Source organism: Nicotiana tabacum, chromosome 12 (genome assembly GCF_000715075.1).
Source record: "Nicotiana tabacum cultivar K326 chromosome 12, ASM71507v2, whole genome shotgun sequence".
NCBI lineage: Eukaryota > Viridiplantae > Streptophyta > Magnoliopsida > Solanales > Solanaceae > Nicotiana > Nicotiana tabacum.
Window position 1 is genome coordinate 98,975,245 of NC_134091.1, and position 21,703 is coordinate 98,996,947.

Consider the following 21,703-nt stretch of genomic DNA (forward strand, 5'->3'; position numbering starts at 1 on the left):
ATTTATCAAGTTCATTCGGTGATTTTAACTCCTATGTAACCTCAATCACGGCTCAAATAGCTCACTCAATGTTACAGATATGAGAAACATCATAGCTTAAAGCTCAACAGTCGATTCCAGGCTTATTATATCCCAAATGCAATCTGAACATGGATAAATAGCCCTATAAAAAGTCCTCAATGGCTTAACCATAACACATACTATTATCTAGTTAACTTGGCCACACCTTCACAGTCCGCGGCCCCGAAATAATTTGCTTCTAAGAACTCCTAGTCCCCAAATTCATAGAACATATCAACCACCATAACTGATCATAACTCCAGCACTCGAATGACTAAAAAATCCTTCATGCACGATCATCCCACTAGGAATACTTCCATAATTCTTCCGTGCCACATAACAATAATTTGAATATCAGTAGCCTATCAACCAGGTGAGTACCGCAATACCAATGAACATCTGTAAGTCAAAACACAATGCTCCTTCTGAAATGCTCACCATTCTCAGGAATTACCGAGCAATTATAACATTCATCTAAATGTCTGAAACTGACCACGTTGTCTATAATTCATGACCTTCCCTTCAAAACTGAACTGCCACCTTGTACATGCAATTCTCAATCCCACGGGACATACCGCCTCTATTAAACCACCATACAAAAAGTACAAGAATTTCATATCAACTCTGAGTCATCGGTAGAATACATACCCGGTTAGTTAGAAATATTCCATATGCTCCCTTCCAGGAGGAAATCACAATACACAATATGTTCCTCACACCGGTAGAAAATATCTGGATCAAACCATGGTAGAAACCATCAAGAACACTTTGAAATTTGTTTGCACATAACCAATCTATCAAAATTGAATTCCTCTAACTCGACCAAGCCACGTAGGTTACCAAACCCAAGAATAATTTCACTAAAACATCTGTAGAGCCTCACCACATCATAATTACCCCAAAAGAACCGAACATACTATTACCATACTAGTCTAGCCTACTACCCAGTTGTCCTATTATTTTTGAGTTTCTTCTGAATTACCCTCAAGTTGACACTTCTCCTTGTCAGAACACTATGATACTTACCCAAATCTAACTATAAGACATCCTAACATAAAACCATACCTCCCAAAGGCCCATAAGCCACTGTATTTTTCTTAAGCACCTCCATAAATACAACAACCGAGACACCCACTCTTAAAGACCTTATGTGAATTTAAAATTATTCCTTTTTCCATTATTATACTGAAATGTAGAATCCATAGTCAAACAAAATTACCACACGTCCTGATACCATCCAATGTAAGTAATCGATTCTAGTAATATACAAATTCGAAAATTTTTTAATTGCCACATATACATTTTGAATTTATTAGAATCCTCTCGAGAGTCATCCACTCTTCTCAAATCTAATTTGCTCTGCCCAAATGGGCCGAAAGACATGTGCTCCTTTAGCACAATCAACACTCAAAGAAGTAACCCTACCTTAACACGACCAATCAAATTCATACTTCGTGCGCACTACATCCTTCAAAATAACAACTTAATCATTCCATAATTTTTCATATTTTCATAAAGTGAAATGTAACCCGTATCCAGGAATTTCATTACCCGAGTCATCTTCGATCTCCACATCTGCAAGTCATAACTAACCCACAAGTATGCCTCAGACCAAAACTAAAATTTAATATATATCCATGAAATTGAATTGTCAATAGCAGGCTCCCCCACTTGGCTCAAAGTCATAGAACAAAATACTCGATAACTCACAATACCCATACTTTATTACTGCCATAATATTGTAGTCAGTTCAACGAAAATTCTTCTCAAGCTTATGCAACACCCATAATAAAATACCCCAATCATCCGCTAAGTTCCCATTTATTCTCGTGACAGTCAAGTTAACTTTCTCAACCAGATTCAAATTCAAGTCCCAACACATACGCCCCGCTGGTAGAAAAGAAGCTCTTCACTCAACATTATAAGGAACACGCCTACGTAGATTACTCCGCAGGAGATAACCTACCTGCTTAGCCTCAAATTGGCATCTTGTTATACCCTTTCGCATCCACAATTACCACGGAATCACTTAATATTTCTGAGTTTGAACTCATCAACATGACATGAAAATCTACTTCGCTCCACAATTAAACAGCATGTCAGATCCCTCAACGCACTCATAACTCAAGACTGTACGTCATATCAAAATAGGAATCAAGTACCCAATAGTAGACTCTTGAGTCACAAGTAAACTTTATTTGTCTTATTCAACCCACATGAACACATCCCGCATTCATATCATACTCATCATATAGTCATTCAACCGCCCATCGAGCCACAAATTCCACTCATAGGGATACTACCGACGTATAAGTCCAAACGCACAAGTTCTCACATCCGAAACTACCGAGCTTAAGCTGCGGTCTAACCCTGGCCTCAAGTCCTCCAGACTGGCCCATCACCAAAATACAGAATACATATCTCGAACCTCGTTCATGGAATCACAATAGGCACAGCTGGTGCCTGAGCTTGTCTCGCCGGCTCAACTATATCTGGAATTTGCTCCTGAGCTGGAGCAACCGGTGGTGCTACATGTGCTACTCCAACTGTTGTACGAGCTACACCTCGACTTCTACCATGGCCCCGGCCTCTCACGGACCTAACTGGTGGCACTGGTGGCTAAAAATTTGATCCGGTAGTGCATGTCCTCACCATCTTGAGAGAATAAAATCGCAAAAAATTTAGTTTCCAGAACCAACAAATTTGCACGACAGAATAGAAGAAAGTGAAATTTCCCTAAGGGTTAGGCAACCTCTCGAAGATAAGTACAGACATCTCTGTACCGATCCGCAAGACTCTACTAAATCTGCTCATGACTCGTGAGACCTATATAACCTAGGCTCTGATACCAACTTGTCACGACCCAAAATCTCACATGTCGTGATGGCGCCTATCTCAATACTAAGCAAGCCGACAATCTCAATAAACCACCATATCTTTTAAGTTTGAAACATAATAATTAAATTCAGCGGAAGAAATCTCACAAATACAGATATAATCACTCCTAAAATCTGATGTCACTAAGTACATGAGTATCTAAATGATAATAAAGTCTGACTGATAAAATATTCTCAGAAAGTATAGAATAGTACAATAACTGAAAGAATGAGAGTCAAGGTCAGCGGACTCCAGGCAGCTACCTTGATAGTCTCCAACTGATAGCTCTCTGAGATCTAACAGTCGCCGTGTCCGAAAGCACCTGGATCTGCACACGAGGTGCAGAGTGTAGTATGAGTACAACCAACTCAATAAGTAACAAAACTAACCTCTGGGCTGAAAGTAGTGACGAGCTCTGTAGGTACAGTTCAGTACATAAATAATGGTACAGAAATGAATACATGCTTTCAAGTTCAACAGTTAAACTCAATGCAAGCAAAAATAGATCAATATTGCATAATATGAAGAATATGACATCTAAGTGGTAAGACCTCATGTACTACTGGTCACAAATTATTCGGTCACTCAATACTCTTTATGCATAATCCAGCCCAGGGATATTCCATCCTGTATATATATATACACATCGACTGACAGTCACTCAGTCATTTAGTATCGTATAAGGCCAATCCAGCCCTGGGAAATTCATTCCCAAATGTAAATGATACGGACAAGATTCATGTCCAGGAAAATTTATCGTAATATAAAAAAGTAAGGCAAGTCCATGCCCTGGGAAGTCCATCCCGAATATATAATCATCTACGCTCACTAGGGGTGTGTACAAACTCCGGAGGGACTCCTTCAGCCCAAGCGTGATATAAAGCCGATATGGCCTACTACAAGCGAACAGTCCCGATCCGTATAATAATAAAGCCTATAAGGCCTGCTGCAGGCGGGCACCCCTGATCCATATAGTAATAAAGCCTATAAGGCCTGCTGCAGGCGGGCAGCCCCGATCCATATAATAATAATATATATAAAGCCAATGTGGCATGCTGCGGCGCGCAACTCGATCCCAAAGCATTGTTTCTAATTAACATTCCCGTTTTTCTTTTTATGATTTCATGGAGTAGTGTTTTCTCTAGAGGGTTCCAAGTTAGTGTAGGAGCTACTTGACTAAGAGTAAGGTAATTAAATTGGCTTGAGAAGTAATACTGTAATACAACTGAATGCAAAAATAATGAAGAAAGGTAGAGTGAGATGGGAATTCAAAGGAAGATGAGGAAGTAAATATCTCGCCAAAGTGCTTTGACACAATGATATGTATATTTCTAAAAGGAACCTTTGAAAGAGAATAACTTTGTAACCAGTTTAAATAAATTAAATTATTATAAATATCTCATTTATAGATTTCTATTTGTGTAGATGGAATTTGTTCATCGTAGATGGATGTATAATAGGAATCATCCTAATCGTGCAGGGTTGAGGGATGAATTTATTGAAGGGGTTACTGAATTTATTGCTACGGCTCAAACACTTGATGATTTTCTTATTGGAGGAAGGATTAGGTGTTCTTCTATACCATCATCTTCACCGGGCTTTCATGGTAGTCAGCATACTGGCTCACCAATTGTTGCACCCCCAAGCTTTCATGGTAGTCAGCATACTGGCTCACCAGCTGCTGCACCCCCGAGCTTTCCTGGTAGTCATCATACTGGCTCACCAGCCGATGCACCCCCGAGCTTTCATGGTAGTCAGCATGATGATTCGTCTTTTGTTGCTCCACCATCTTCCAGTCCATCAGCATCATCCATTCCCAGCATATCTAGGTTGGATATTGGAGGCTCTCGCCCAGCTACATCTAGTGTTGCTTCTGCACCATCTAGTAGATGCATGCAGAATCTTGGAAGGGATGTACAATTTGATACTTATAATCTATTGATAATCGTCCCCCACGAGGATGGCTAAGAAGGTTCTTATACTAATATTTATGTTTTGAATGTACTTTTAGATATGTTAACATTAAGGAATATTTATTTGCAATTAAAACTTTTGAAATTTTAAGATGTTTATTAATTATATATATGTTAACTTTACTGCAGGTTCTTGCCATCCTTTTAGACTACACATTTGGTTACGGATTCATTGAAGCTATTTTATCATGAGCCGTGGACTTCTTGGAGAAAGATATCATACAGCATCAGAGAGCAAATGGGGAATCAATTTACGGTAAAAATTAATTATATTTATTTAATAATTATCGTCTTCATCTAATATTACTTTTTTATATTGCAGACAAAGTGTACATGGCATCCTCAACATCAAAATGCAATAAATAGTATTTTCGAGAAGAAGGTTGCTCAGCGGATTAAAGATACTATGTTCGCTGCTCGGAATACCGGTAAAATTCCAGACTGGTTAAGAAAAGATATTTGGGATAAACTTCTTGAGAAATGGAATACCGCAGAATGGAAGGCGAAGAGTGAACAACCAAAGGCAAACCGTGCCTCTAGTAAAGGTGGCTCGTTGCACACAGGAGGTTCGATTACTTTTGCGGCCCATAAACTAAGATTGGTAATTGTCACACCTCTTTTTTTCCGAGAGGGATAGGGAAGTTTTTCCAATTTAAGTGACATTATTCGAAATGAGATTATTTATTTAGTTCAGAGTCGCCACATGGAATAATTTATGGTATCCCAAGTCACCGATTTATTTTAAATCCCAAATCGAGGAAATTGACTCTATTTATGGTCCGCAAATATAAAAGACCGGGTAAGGAATTCTGTTAACCCGGAAGAAGGTGTGAGGCACTCCCGAGTTCCGTGGTTTTAGCACGGTCGCTTAACTATTATTAATTGGCCTAATTATCTGATTTATTACATATTTAAAACCTATTATGTATTTTAGCTTTTTAACCGCTTTTAATTATTTATGGAGTTTATTTGAACAAGTCGCGATGTCGTGCACTCGTTTGCTTTTGTATATATTGCGAATCGCATCACGGGAACCGTACCCACGATCTACAACATGTTAATTTTATTATTATTCGAAGTTATGGTCGAGTCACGTGAAACGCACACTCGAATTGGGGATTACGTATCATGACTATGCCACGGGAACCGTACCCATAGTCACGATGATTATTTTTATTAATCGCACCTAAAGCAAACTACGATATTCATAAGTGATTATTTTCCTAAGTTTGAGATTGTTGTGAGGCCATGCAAATATACCTACAAGACAATTGTAGAAACTATGAAACAGAACTTGAGGTTTGAAGAGAAGAATATCAAATGAAAAATTATTGAGAACCCCCTTAAAAGAGCTTCTCAGGGTATTCAAAGAAGCAGAGCAGTACATCAAGCCATCCCTGGAAATGAAGGATTTTTGGGCAAAAGCCATAGTTCTTTACAAGAATACAGATTCTGTTAAATTTCACATCCACAATTTGCTTTCTTGCGTGCCAATTGTCATTGAGTCTATAGAAATAGCAGGAGAGATTTCAGGTAGTGACCATGATGAGATACAGAAGAAGAGATTCATTTACTCAATAAAATATCAGAAAGAGTGTAAAGACCCAAGAATTTTCCAATGGATAATTAAATGAGTTGTACCACAATGTATGAACTAATAGCTCATCTAAACTATTAAATAATTACATAGAACCAAAGGCTTAAAACCATAAAATCAATCTACATCTCAACATCTTTCAATCACTAATTTCCATATTTGCACATTAGTAGTCAAAAGTTCACTGTTAATGTGACAAAGACTAACCAAATGGATACCACAACAATTATATCATGAAGGAAGTAAAACAGAGAGATGGTAATCTCAAAGAAACAGATAAACCCATTAGGATGGCGGACCGAAGGAAAACTAATACAGAGAGGAAAATTAATCAATATCTTTCACCAAACTAGTAAAATGAATGTAAGATAAAATAAACACAAGGAAAAGAACCTGTAGTATTGCAAAGCAAAGTACTTATTTAATATGATGATAACAATCATCCTCCAACTTATACAACAACTCGTTAGAAGTAGAACCGAACATCGTCGACCTCATCAACGGAACCTCGGACGACGACCATCTTAACGACGGCTCGGATTTTTGAAAGATCTTGGGGCTGTTTCGTGGTGTTAAAGGGTGATTTTGGAGCTAGTTTCATGGCATTTTTTAGGCAGTATTTTAGCTGATTTTGAGCTGGAATTTCAGCTTATTTGGGGCTGCTTAAATGGTATTTTTGGAGCTAAAAATGGTAGTGTTTTTGGAGGAAGAAGTATAAAAGCAGCGGCTCCTCTTTTGCCTTAGCTCTAGGGTGATTTTTGTTCTCTCTTTTGTGGTGTGGAGCTTGAAAACTGAGAAGAGGTTCCGGCTCTTTTGTGATGCGGAGCTTGAAAACTGAGAAGAGGTTCCCACTCTTTTGTGAGGAAGAAGCAGATAAGCAGCGGCCGTCCCTTCACTTAGGAATTTAGGTTAGCTCTAATATCAAATGGAGAGTGGGTATAGGCTTGAGGGAGTTGGGCTCAGATGGCTTTGGGGTTTTGGGCTAAGGTTATGGACTTTAACTCTTAAAGTCCAACAACTAAGAAACTTAATAATCTTAAATATACTATTAAATATAAAATTAATTCCAACTAATTAAGGCAAACTATATGAAACTATTTTTGTATTTTTCAATTTTTATGCTTTAAAACTAGAATTAAAATTAATAATAAAGTGAAATCCTATAGAAATAAACTTAAATAAATATCCTAAAAAAACTAAGACTATTAATGATAATTCTAATGTGCGGGTCAAAAATTACGTGCTTACAGTAATTACTTATAAATATTTTCTTAGTTTTACATATAGAATTTTACGTTTGTAATGTCTAACTTATACTTTTTGTTATGAAGGAAAAGGAAAGAGGGCGAGATATGAGTCACGCTGAGGTCTTCGAGGAATTGCATAAGAAAAAGAAAAAGGATGGTACAAGAGAATACTGGGTGGAGACACGTGCGTCAGACACATATGTAAAATTCTAACTTCATAATTATTTATAGTTTATTAATATTAGTTTGTTTACATAATAGTTATGTTTTTCATTTCAGGAAGCATAAAAGGTTGGAAGAATGGCAACAAACTCAGCCTCCTTCAACTCAATCAACACCCGATGATATGGCTTCATTGTGGACAAAGGCAGCAGGTGGAGTAAACAAAGGCAGAGTCTACGGACTAGGAGTACGTCGACCTACAGGTCATCCAAACCCACTCTTAGACAATTCTTCTTCTCAAAATCAAGAACAAATGGAAGATATGAGAAACGAAATTCGTGATTTGAAATAACAATTGGACTCCCAATACGGAACATTTATTAAGATGCAGAAATTCATGAGAAAACATGGGCATGATCTATCTGATGAGGAGGATGAACAAACTGAATCTGATGTGTAGTAGTTTAGTTATGATATTTTGGTTGATTGGTAAACTTGATTGTGAGAGAACTTTATGTATTATTTTTAAACTTGAATGTAGGCTACTATTTGGATATTTTTATGCCCAAAATTGTTAGGTTTAATGGTTGGTATTGTTGGTTCAAGTTGTGTTATTGGTTGGCATTGTTGGTTTAGATTGTGTTAATGTATTGTTGGTTTAGATTGTGTTAATGTATTGTTGGTTGGTATTATTATATTAATATATCATTGGTTTAGATTGTGTTAATGTATTGTTGGTTGGTATTATTGTATTGTAATAGTTTGACAGGTAGTGTAGCTCAAAATTGGGCAGAATTCTGCCCAGTTTTATACAAAATTCCGACTGAATTCCGACGAAAACAGTCGGACAGCTGGCCAGATTTAATCATAAATTCCCAGATTTCCGACTGATTCGGTCGGAAATTTAAAAAAATAAAAATAATATTCAATTATTTTCGACGGATTTCGTCGGAAATTAAATAAAATTTAATTTTTAATTATTAATTTCTGACCGATTCGGTCGGAAATTTTAAAAAAAATAATATTCAATAGTTTTCGACGGATTCCGTCGGAAATTAAATAAAATTTAATTTTTAATTATTAATTACCGACCGATTCGGTCGGAAATGATATATTTATATTATTTAATTTTAAATAATTAATTATTTTATTTGTATTATTACGACTGATTCAGTCGGTAAATTCCGACCACTTTGGTCGGAAACGTCAAATATTTGGTCGTCTGACCTTTTGAAATTTGCGACCACTTTGGTCGGAAATCACTGACGGATTCGGTCAGAAATTATTTTTCGACCAACCTTTTTTTCGACCGGCCAATTTTGGTCGGAAAGTAGTCGGAAATTCGTGATTTCCGACCGAATTCCGACCGTTTTGGCGGTCGGAAATCTGTCATTTTCCAGTAGTGGAAAAGTCGAAATTGAAAAACCCAACTTTGTTGGTTTGGTTTATAAATTTACAAATCTGACACCACTGGTTTGGTTTGATAATTGAAAAATCCGAACCAACCCGACCTATATACACCCCTACAATATACATGCCTTTTCCAGATCTCTAAATTTTAAACTAAGAATTTCTTTCCTAACTTTTGATCTCATCAACCATAATAAATTCACTAGTTACTTCATGAACTAAAAAGGCTATGTCAAACTAACCGTCTTAATATTCTTAAATCTTAACTGTTAAGCTAACTTTTCGATTTTGAAAATCCATTAGCTCAAGGAGTTTCACTATTCCCCAGCCTAGAATTTACTTAAACAATTAAAACCAAACTTAGTGGGCGTTTGAACGTAAAAATTATGTTATTTACAAAAGTATGTAGAGTTAAATTGTAAAATAATATTTGAAATTTAAAATTATGTTTGAATATGCATTTCACTTGAAAAAATATTGTAGCTTTGTGAGTGGAGCAAAACATTTTATCCGAAAATCTCCAAAATTTACAAATTTTTATGGACAAACATTTTTTTTTTAAATAGAAATAAAGAAAAAAAATCTATAGACAAACGGGTCCTTAGAATCCATAGTAAACTCTGCATGGACAGCTCACTAAGTGACGAGCGAAAATATTGTTGTTTTTCAAGTTGGTGTGGAAATTTCAAATGAAAGCTACTTAAGACACACGTCCCTTTCATATGAAATTTGATATTGATGTTACTACTCATTAAGTGAACGCATTCTTCACTCTAATTTTCATTGCCAAGGATCATGGGTTAGTAAATAGTAGTCATTCAAGTCTTCTTCTATTGTTTTGAACAAAAGACAACCCCTTGTTTTGGTGTTGCTCCCCAAGGAAAAAAGGATAACAAAAAGTAATATTTACATTAGATGATATATAGTTTAAGTGATGATATTGAAACATAAATTATTCTTAGACTACTGAGATTTATGGGTGCCAAAAAGTGAGTGTGGTTAAACAATCAATTAAGTGGACAACTTATCAATGAAATGGGTGAAAATCATAGGAGACTAGAGCATAAATTACATCACAAACAACAATATTAGGTGATTTGTTTTTATCTATTTAAACTATGATGGGCAAAGTTATTTGATACTTATATTAGAAAGAGTTAGTAGATAGGTGATGAAATAATTGAGGTTCACTCAAGTTTCTAAAGTCCTAAACACCACCACTATTTTTCTTCTATGAAATAAATTAGTATAAATTTTATTCTCAAAAGTGAGAATATAGAGGGAAAAGCCAAGCAAGGACTCGTTCCTTACATGGCAATCCCAAGTTTTGAAGATGTTGTGATTGTTAGGTCAATGCACAAGTCTCGCCGGGTAAAATGTCAATTGGATTTATTTGTCTAAGAAAATATATTATTTTTCTTTTGCCTGTCTTTTCCTTGCCCAAACACATCCACATTTACTTTAAAAAACAATCAAAATACAAAGGGTGTGTTTGGCACATACGAAAAAAAAAATTAATTTTCTCATGTTTGGTTGGTTTAAATATTTTGAAAAATATTTTTCTCATAAATACAAGAGAAGGAAAACATTTACTCGTTTTCAACCTTCGTCACACTATTCCGCGTAGGGGTGTCAATGAATATTTAAAAACCGACTAAACCGATCGAATCGTACTGTATTGAATTGATTTTTAGGTTTCTTTTAATAAAATCGTAGATTTTTATATAAATCTATAACCGTGCCGATAATTAGGGTAGGTTTTTAATTTTATAAAATAAACTAACTGAATACTGAACTATACCGAATAAATTTATACGTAAATATATTTAGATATTAAGTTTAAAAATAATAAATCATTAAATTTTTCTTTGGTCCTTGTAATTATGAATACTATTACAAGCCAACAAGTAATTAAAATTCAAAATCCCAATTCCCAAACCTATTCTGCTACTTATATTGAAACTAAATTAGTTCCAACATATTCACTAGCAAGACACAAGGTATTCTAGCGATTATGAGCAGCAAACTGCAATGTATTGAATATATTTTTTTTGTATGATTTAGATTTCTTATTTTGAATATCTAATCTTCTATAAACTTTATTCTTGAGTCCTAGCTTCGTTAATATCTTTCCACTCATGTGATTTATATTTTTCTTCTCTTTGCTTAGTTTCTTTCCACTGACGTAGAATAGTTGATGGATTTATACTCTAGCCATCTTTCATGTTTTCTTAATTCATCACCCCTTTAAAGATTAAAAATATCTAGAGAGTTTTGCTAAGTCCCATAAAAGTACGTACATTATTGTGGTTTACTTCTACTAGTGACTGTTACATGATATTTAAAAAATTATTTGAACCGTACCGATACCAAAGATAAACCGACATGATTGGGACGGTTTCAGAAAGTCTAATTTTGGTTATACATAATAGAATAACTAAAAAATTGGTATGGTACAAATATTATAAAATAACCGGCCGAACAGAACTGTCTACACCCCTAATTCTGCATCCTCACCAACCCCCACCCACCCACCCCATCCCCCCCATCTCACCCCTACATGCACTCTACCCCTACCCCTACCCCCAAATCCCTACTACCCCAACCTCACGCCCACCCTCTTACCTATTTCGTCTTTTATAATATTTGCCTAAATTATATATTTTCCTAAAAAAAAATATTTTTTACTCATTAATCAAACACTAGGAAATAATTTCTGGCAAAAAAATTTTATTCACCAACCAAACATGGAAGAATAAGTGATAAAATTACCTTTTTTAGGAAAATATTTTCTTCATACCAAACACACCCAAAATAAGTCCCCTAAATATATAGTGATCATATCCAAAACCAAATCCAAGCACCAAAAGAAAGAAAGAAAAATGAGAAATACAAACACAAGATGATGACAAAGCAAAACAAATCATTTAAGTCTAAAACCATAACATAGTATAACATATTTCCTATTCATGTGTATTCTATGAAAACGATCGATACTGGTATTTTGTTAACAAAAACACAAAATAATACTCTTATAATACTTTAGTAGAGACTTCTAGCTAATGGGACCATTCAAGCTAAGAGACAATCACATTAAGCTTGAATAATGTCCATTAGTATTATCGTACGAATTAGTAGCAATCCAAGAATGGGTTTGCGAGTTATAAAGCGGGGGAGCATTTAGGCCCGAACAATATTAATAGACAACTGCAAAAAACAACCGACGTGAATAGGTGAAGGATATAACCAAAGAAAAACAGTTCTTTGACAAGGAGTATTTTTATTCTTCAAATTATACACATACGATCGATTTTCTTCTGAACTTTAATTTGCGAGACTCGAATTATTTATAACGTGCACTTTGTGCGTCTTCAACAATAAAGAGAGACATGATATTTGGTTTTTCGCTTTGATGTTTATTCATCAAGTGAACGTATTCTTTACTCTAATTGTCAAGCATCGTGTGTTATGTGTAGGTAGTTATCTATTCAACTCTTCTTCTACTGTTTTGGACTATTAAAAAGACCCCTTTGTTTTGTGATTCTCCCCAAAGCAGGAAAAAAATGTACTAAAATTTTATTAGATGATAGTGCAAATGATGATCTCAATTTATTTTATCTAAACACATGTTATTCACAGATTACTGTCTACTGGGATTTATCAGCGTCGACAAGTGTATGTGATTTAACGGTCAATAAGTAGCTAATTATCAATGAAATTAGTGAAAATTATAGGAGTATAAGGCTTAGGTCATCTTATCAGAGACAAAAAAGTTAGTCTGATCTTTTCAAATCGGCCTAAACCGTGGTAGCTAGTTATGTTTACGGGGGAAAGGTAACAAGTATTCGATAAAATAATCGAGTTCTCCTTTGCTATTTAAAAAAAAGGCGATCAAAGCTGAGAAATTGGGAAAAGACCGCAGCCTTCATATCAATCAATTCCAAGTTTTAAAAAGATGATGTCATATTCAAGTCAACGCGCAATCTTGCCAGAGAAATGCAACTTGGGTCTATTTTCCAAGTCCTTGCATAGTCTTGCTATAGAAACATATGGGATTGTTTGGTATAATGGTGGGATATCTATGGGATACAATATTCCACTTGATTAGTTATCCCATTTTCTACATGGGATAACTAATTCCATCATTTTAGTATAAAAATTATCTCCGAATTAACTAATACCTCAAACCAAATATAGAATAAAGTTAATCCCAAATTTTATTTCGAAATTATTATCCTTATCTCATCTATCGAACGAGCCCTAAGTGAACGTGTGCTTATACAGAAAAATACTTCTTTTACCTCTTAAAGAGTTAAGAGAAAATCAAATATCGCGTCGTCGTCGTCGTCATCGTCGTCGCTCCGCACAGCTTCAGCTGAATTTGATCAAATGATCTAACTGATTGATATATTTTTTAGACCAATTTTTTTCCATTATTTAATTTATTTTCACAACATGCACTGACGCACCTTTTGAACTTGAACCAGTTGGCTATAAATTCAGAGGTTTTCCTTCATTTTTACTCACCGAAAATCTAAAATACTGAAAATACTCTTCCCTCTCTTCTGCATATTGCATTTTTGCAAAGCACAAAAATATAAATGTAACGACCCGACTTGTCGTTTTAAAAATTTACATTCCGTTCGGTGGCTTAAGGTCTCGAGCAGCTTTGAAATGTATATTATGACTTGCGAGGTGGTCAAGTTTGGTTTTCGGATGATTCAGGATTTAATTGAAAGAACAATTCTTGTTTTGGAAGCTTAAGTTGAAATAATTGATCGGATGGTGAATTATATGTAAACGACCCCGAAATGGAGTTTTGATGATTCCAATAGCTCCGTATGGTGATTTTGGACTTAGGAGCGTGTCCGAAAAATTTTTGGAAGACCGTAGTGAAATTTTACTTGAAATGGCGAAAGTTGAATTTTTGAAAGTTTGACCGGGGAGTTGACTTTTTGATATCGGATTCGGAATCAAGTTCTGAAAATTTTTATAGATCTGTTATGTCATTTATGACTTGTGTGTAAAATTTGAGGTCAATCGGAATTGATTTGTTAGGTTTCGGCATCGAATGTAGAAGTTGGAAATTCTTAAGTTCCTTAAGCTTGAATTGGGGTATGATTCATGGTTTTAGCATTGTTTTATGTGATTTGAGGTTTCAACTAAGTTAGTATGATGTTTTAGGATTTGTTGGTGTATTGGTTGAGATCCTGAGGGTCTCGGATGAGTTTCAGAGTGGTTTCGGATCATTTTTAACTGCTAGTCTTTTTGACAGCAATGTGCGAAATTTCTAATGCGTAGAGCTGAATTTGAAAGTTTATATCTCGAAATTTATAAGGAATATGAAAATTATCAAAACATGAAAGTTGTGACCCTTTGATTCTAGTTTCCAGAATGATAATCCATTCATCATTCGGACATTAGTACTAAAGGTTATGATCGATTGACTGAATCTAGTACTGCAGATTTTGGCTACAGTAGTGTGCATCGCCAGAAATTTCTGCTGCATATGGCTGACTTTGGGAGCTTATATCTCGCAATCTATAAGGAGTTGTGTCACGACCCCAAATTTCCTCCGTAGGAGGTCATGATGGCACCTAGTCTCTAAGACTAGGTAAGCCTATCAATGCGGAATAATCATAAATATCTGAATATAAATAAACTACAATCCAAATAATTACAACTCCCAAAATCCGGTAGAAATAAGTCACAAGCATCTAAGAATTTATTCTTTATATCTCTATATATCAGAGTCTAAAACAAATAAGGTAAGACAACATAGTAAGATAGAAGGGGACTCCGGAGTCTGCAGACGCTGGCAGATATACCTCGAGTCTCCTCGTATAGCTAGTCTATTGATGCCTGGTCTGGTAGGATGTACTTGAATCTGTACAAAAAGATGTGCAGAAGCGTAGTATGAGTACACCACAGCGGTACCCAGTAAGTGCCAAGCCTAACCTCAGTAGAGTAGTGACGAGGTCAGGTCAGGCCCTACTAGAATAATAATATTAATAGCATGATAAAATGTTTCACAATATAATAAAATAAAATGACAATGGAAATAAATCAAGTAGTATGTCACATTTAATTACACCAAATAATGGCAAATAAATACCTCATGGAAACATAACATAATTCTTTTCAACTTTAAGAAAATCACAACAATATTCAAAGGCAACTGTGGCCATAAATCAATATCAGCAAGGGCACTCCCGAGGTATCGCCTAGTAGTTCCAAATCATAATAAATTCACAATATCTCATTTCCTTATCTCACCGCGGGATCCTTCACAATTATTTTAGAGAAATTATTTTTTCCGAAATAGCATCCCGCGTTTTAGCCATCCTTATCACACCGCATGACTTTTAGTAGTTTTCCCTACTAGCCACGCGTATCAAGCCACACTTATCTCACCGCATGCGTTTCAATACCCAGACCTTATACCACCGTGTGCGTATCAATATCACAACATATCATAATTTGCACCTCAAGTGCTCAAATAATTTAACTTACCAAAATAATTCAACAACAATCTTTTTCCACAATAAAGAGCTCATGGCTCTTGCCAAAATAAATCATCAATAATATTTTTCCACAATAAAGAGTTCACGGCTCCATCACAATGAGTACGAAATTCAGCAAAATAATATTTCAAAATCTTTAATACGTTGCTTCAATACCAATTTTAAAAATGTCAAATACTTCATATTAATAATATTTAATTTAAAGAAAATCAACCTGCAAATAATGCACGGAATAAAAGAAACCAAGTTCCAACTAAAACATGTAAAACAATTAGCAGGAAAAGGTCAAGCAAATTTAAAGTATATAAATCAAATCAATGATGGAGAATATAACAAGATTTAATAATTTAATTAATATGCAATAATGATCTACACAATTTAAAAATATAATCCTTCACATTTAGCCCGTGTACATACTCGTCACTTCGTGTACACGACTTTTATCACATTACAATTAATACCAATCCTAGAGAAAATTTCCCCCGCACATGGTTAGACAAGTCACTTACCTCGACTTGCTCCAATTTAACCAAGTAGTCTGCCTTTTTCTCGATTTTTCGATTCCAGTCGACTCGTATCTAGTCATAATTAATTCGATACAGTCAACAAAAATTATAGAATCAATTCCATAAGAAAATACTACATTTTTTAATAAAATCCAAAATTAATTCAAACTCGGAATCCGGCGAAAGTTACGAAATATGAATGCCTATTCAACCACGAGTCTACCAATACTAATTTTACCAAAATTCGACCTTAACTTGACCTCCAAATCTCAATTTCTCATTTTGAAATCCTTAGGCATAAATCCTCAAATTTCACCTCAAAAACATGTAATCTACTCGAAATATTCAATGATAATCTAATATTATGGAGTAGAAAGGCTCACAAGGAACTTACCTCAAAATTTCCCGTGAATTCTCTCTAAAAAATCGCCCAAAACCGTGTTGAAAATGTCCAAATGACAAAAAACGTCGGACCCCCTCTGTTTTGTAATCTGGTCAGTGCTTTTGCACCTGCGGACCAATTGTCGCTTCTGCGGAGTCACATTTACGACCACATTTCCTCTTCTGCGAAGAAGCAATGAACATCCCCCCCTCGCACCTGCGGAAGATGGTCCGCTTCTGCGCAACCGCAGGTGCGACCATGCCTTTCGCTTCTGCGCGTCCTTCGCTTATGCGGTGGGTTCAATCGTAGAAACGGCTTCGCTTTTGCGGAGCTTTTTCTGCTTCTGCGGCTCTACCTGGGCAGCCCTTTGTCCGCTTCTACGAGCCACAGCTCGCTTGTGCGAGTCCGCACCTGCGGTCAGTCCCTCCGCAGGTGCGATGATACTAGAAGCTGCAAATTTCAGAATTTGCGTAAGTCCAAAAATTGATCCGATTTCGATCCTGATCGCACTCGGGGTACTCGGGACCCCGTCCGAAAATACCAACAAGTCCTAAAATATCATACGAACTTAGTAGAAACTTTAATTCATATCAAACAACGCTAAAATCACAAATCACACCCCAATTCAAGCTTAATAAAACTTAAAAATTTTCAACTTCTACATTCGATGTCGAAACCTATCAAATCAAGTCCGATTGACCTCAAATTTTGCACACAAGTCATAAATAATATAACGGAGCTGTAAAAAAATTTCAAACTTAATTCCGATCCCGATATCAAAAAGTCAACTCCCCGGTCAAACTTCCAAACTTAAATTCTTATTTTAGCCATTTCAAAACTAATTTCATTACGGACTTCCAAATAAAATTTCGATAATGCTCCTAAGTCCAAAATCACCATACGGAGCTGTTGGAATCATCAAAATTCTATTCTGTGGTCGTTTGCACATAATTCGATATCCGGTCACTATTTAAACTTAAACTTTTAAATTTTTCATCAAAATTCTATTTCTCGCACTAGGGATCTCTAAATTTAATTTCGGGCATACGCCCAAGTCCCAAATCACGATATGGACCTACCGGAACTGTTAAAATACTGATCCGAGTCCGTTTTTCCAAAATGTTAACCAAAGTAAACTCAGTTAAGTTTTAAAGCTCTAATTCACACTTTAATCTATTTTTTTACCTAAAACTTTCTGGAAAATTTTATGGACTGCGCACGCAAGTCGAGAAATTATAAATAGTGCTTTTCGAGGTCTTAAAATACAGAACTAATTATTGAATTTAAAGATGACATATTGGGTCATCACAAGTTGGGCGATTAGAAAATCATGAAAATTGTAGCCCTTTGTATCTAGTTTGCAGAAATTTAAACCATTTGGCAGTTCGAGTTGAGTACAAGAAGTTATGGTTGATATACTACAGGCTGTCGGGGAAGAGTTTTGGAAGAGTTTGATGTTTTCAGCATAATCATGTAATGATCCAAATGTTCATTTTTAGTTCTAGAGATCAAAATTCAATTTCGAGACATCTGTGATTTTGATAATGAATTATAGGAGTGATCTGAAAAGTTTGGTCCAATTTTATCAAGTCGCGATTGGATTTTTAGCGCGAAACATGAGTTAATTGTTTAATGAGCGAAATTGGTATCGTATTGAGCAAATGAGCTCCAAATTAAGTTTCAATTAAAAAACTAGGTTCGTATTATTATTTGTGACTCATAGGAACAAGAATCGTCGAATTCCGAGTTCGTATGATGGAGTTAGAGCCTTTTGAGTGAAAAAGAATTGTTGGTGCAAGTAAGTTCTGGGGTGGACTTTTAGTGACGAAAATGGACTTTTAGTGACTGAAAATAGACATTTAGTGACGGATGGGCAGAAACTTAAGGACCAAAAATAGTCATTTCCTTCATTTTGTTTTTGGATTTTTGGAGCACGGTTCTTCGGTGATTTTGAGGATTTCTTCACGACTTCGACTTGGGTAAGTGTCTTATATCCAAAAGTGATAATACTTCATAAATTCATGGTTATATTTATCATTTATTTCGGATTTAAATGGAAGAAATCAAGATTTTTGCAAAACTTTTCAAGAACGAAAATTTTAGATTTGGAGGTCGAGTTGTTATCGGAATTTGATAAAATTGGTATGGGTGGACTCGTAATTGAATGGTTGTCGGATTTTATGAGTTTCGTCGGATTCCAAGGCGTGGGCCCACCAGCGATTTTTGAGTTAAATTTCGGATTTTGTTGGAAAATTAGTATTTTCATATGGAATTAATTCATATAATTAGTATTGACTGAATTGAATTAATTTGGATAGATTTGAGTTGTTCGGAGGTCAATTCAAGCAAGAAGGCAATTTTAAAATATTGGCCTAACTTCAAAAAGATAAGTAACTTGTCTAACCTTGTAGGGCGGAATTTTTCCTAGGCATTGAGTCTTATGTGGAAATTGTGTGATTGAAAAACCATGTACGCGAGGTGACGAGTATGTACTTGGTTTATATGTGCAAACTATATCGGTTAAAAATTTATAGACACCCTTATGTATTAAATTAAAAAATTATGAAAATTTAGTAAATCCTTGATTTGTCATGCCTCATTCTTTGTTTGTTGAGTTTGTATTTATATGATAATTTGGTGTGATTGCGACTTGAAATTTTATGAGAATTTCGTGTGTTTGTTGATTTGATATTTCCTAGAAATAATTATATTATGGATTTTTTCGTATGCAAATAATTTATTAAATAAGTTTAAATTGAGGTACTAATATATTTTTCAAAAATTTGGACTAAAGAAGGTGTTGTGTCATGCTGAGTTAATTTTCCTTCTTGTTGTTGTTTTCGAGGTTTATATACATTGTGTGGAGCCTTGAGCTATTTACTATGAAATTAATTATTTTTGTTGCATCTTTGGAATTGGTTGTGGCCTATGGGCAATTTATAATATGAATTGTTATTTTGTGTTATCGTAATATCCGTGTAAATTGTTGTGTGATTTAGGTTACTGTTATGCGGCGGATAAGGGTAGCATTCTACTGTTGATATTATGTGGGTATAAGGGTGGTATTTCACTGTGGTTATGTGAGTTGGGATATTGTTTGGGCGGAGCGATAAGGGTAGATATTAAACGGAGCGATAAGGGAGGCTAATATATGAGCTATAAAGGTGGCTATTATAGGAGTGATAAGGGTGGCTATATGAGAGATAAGGGTAGCTATTGTCAGGGATGATACGTGATGATGTGGAGTTATTGCGTTAGTAATTTTTATGTGATGTTATGTTTTCCTTGTGTTTATTTTTATAACTTGTACAATTTGTTTTGTTGTTTCAGTAAACTTAATAATAGTCTGATTTATGTTAAAATTGGGAGCTTGAGGCTATTGCCAGGCGGATTATGAATTAAAATGTGGGCACGAGGTGCCGTGAGTAAATAATGATGATAGTGACACGTGAATTGTCCATACAGTTGTGATATGAAATATGGGCACGAGGTGTCGTGGTTAAATGATGATGATATTGGCACGTGAGTTGTCCATGCTGTTGTGATAGAGAAACTGGCACGAGGTGCCGTGGAAATATGAAAGTGGGTTGAGACCCGTATTTTATGATTTTGAAATGAGGTGTCACAGTGTGACTTTTATTCGAAAGAGATTTATTTGAAGAATTATATTTGAAAAGAGATTTATTCGAAAGAATTATATTTGAAAAATATTTATTTGAAGGGAGCATATTTGAAATGTATTTATTGGAAAGTATTATATCCTGGAGATTATTATTTGAGAAGTATATAAGCGAAAGATTTATGTTTGAAGGACTAGATTAATTGGTTGTACTTGTATTTATTATTTGTTGAGCAATATTAAAGGTTGTTCTTGTTGCCTTGCTGTTTATATCACTGGTTGATTAGTATTGCCATCATTGTTATTTGTTTTCTATTATTTTTGTATACTATATTGCACAGGTTATTAGACTAGTGAGTGTCTTGATTGTACCTCGTCACTACTCCACTGAGGTTAGTCTTGATACTTACTGGGTACCGGCTATGATGTACTCATACTACACTTCTGCACATTTTTGTGCAGAGCCAAGTATTGGAGATATCGGACTCGGACAGAGTTAAAGCGTGATCGCAAGGACTCAAGGTAGAGCTGCTTGGTCGTCGCAGTCCCTTGGAGTCTTTTCATTTTATTGTACTGTTAATTATTAATCAAACAATATTGAGTATTCGATCCTTGAGTTCATTCCATGTATTCAGTTAGAATTCGTGACTCAGTATTACCAGTCTTGGGAGGTTTTCATAATTGTTTCCACTGTTGGTTTTTGGTACCTGTATTGAATTCAAAAAAAATGGCTTGAAATGTAATTGTAATTGACTTACTTAGTCTTAGAGACTAAGTGCTATCACGACGCATGTGGTGAAATTTTGGGTCGTAACAATAAATGTCAATATGATTTGCTACCATTTGTTGAGTTCACCAAAATTCTGTAATTTCTAATATCTGAATTATACAATAATGCTTCATTCAATCCTAGGAGAAATTAATCCAACACCTTATGCAATTGTGATAGAATTAAATTTCTTAAGAAAACACAATTTTCTGTTGTGTTCAAAACTTTTAATTCTTCAACTTCGGTTATGTTTCTATTTTACCAAAAAGAATTTATTTTAAAATACAGATTAATAACAGTATCGACAGAGCAAGTAACTAATTGAAAAGGATAATGGTCTTTCACATAAAACATCGCTTGAGTTTTTTGTTTTTAATGATATATTGATATACGTACCTCAATATTAGTATAAAATATCAAGAGGGAAATACAGTATTACGACACCAAATTCATCTCAACCCACTATATTTGCAATCAGAAAATAAATTAATCTATAAAAACTCACTAATTAAATTGTAACAAATAGTAAATTTGAACCCAAATTTTTTTAGATAAAAATATAATAATCAGTGTTAAA

At 35.0% G+C, this 21,703-nt stretch overlaps 1 long non-coding RNA gene across 1 annotated transcript; it reads right to left on the minus strand.

Annotated features, from left to right (window-relative positions):
• Positions 1-3,019: 3,019 nt before the first annotated feature.
• On the minus strand, positions 3,020-7,460 carry LOC107785799 (uncharacterized). The gene is made up of 2 exons (XR_012697425.1): positions 6,901-7,460; positions 3,020-3,265 (listed from the first exon to the last, which is right to left on the minus strand). It is a non-coding gene; the product is annotated as an uncharacterized LOC107785799 (long non-coding RNA).
• Between the last annotated feature and the right edge of the window lie 14,243 nt (positions 7,461-21,703).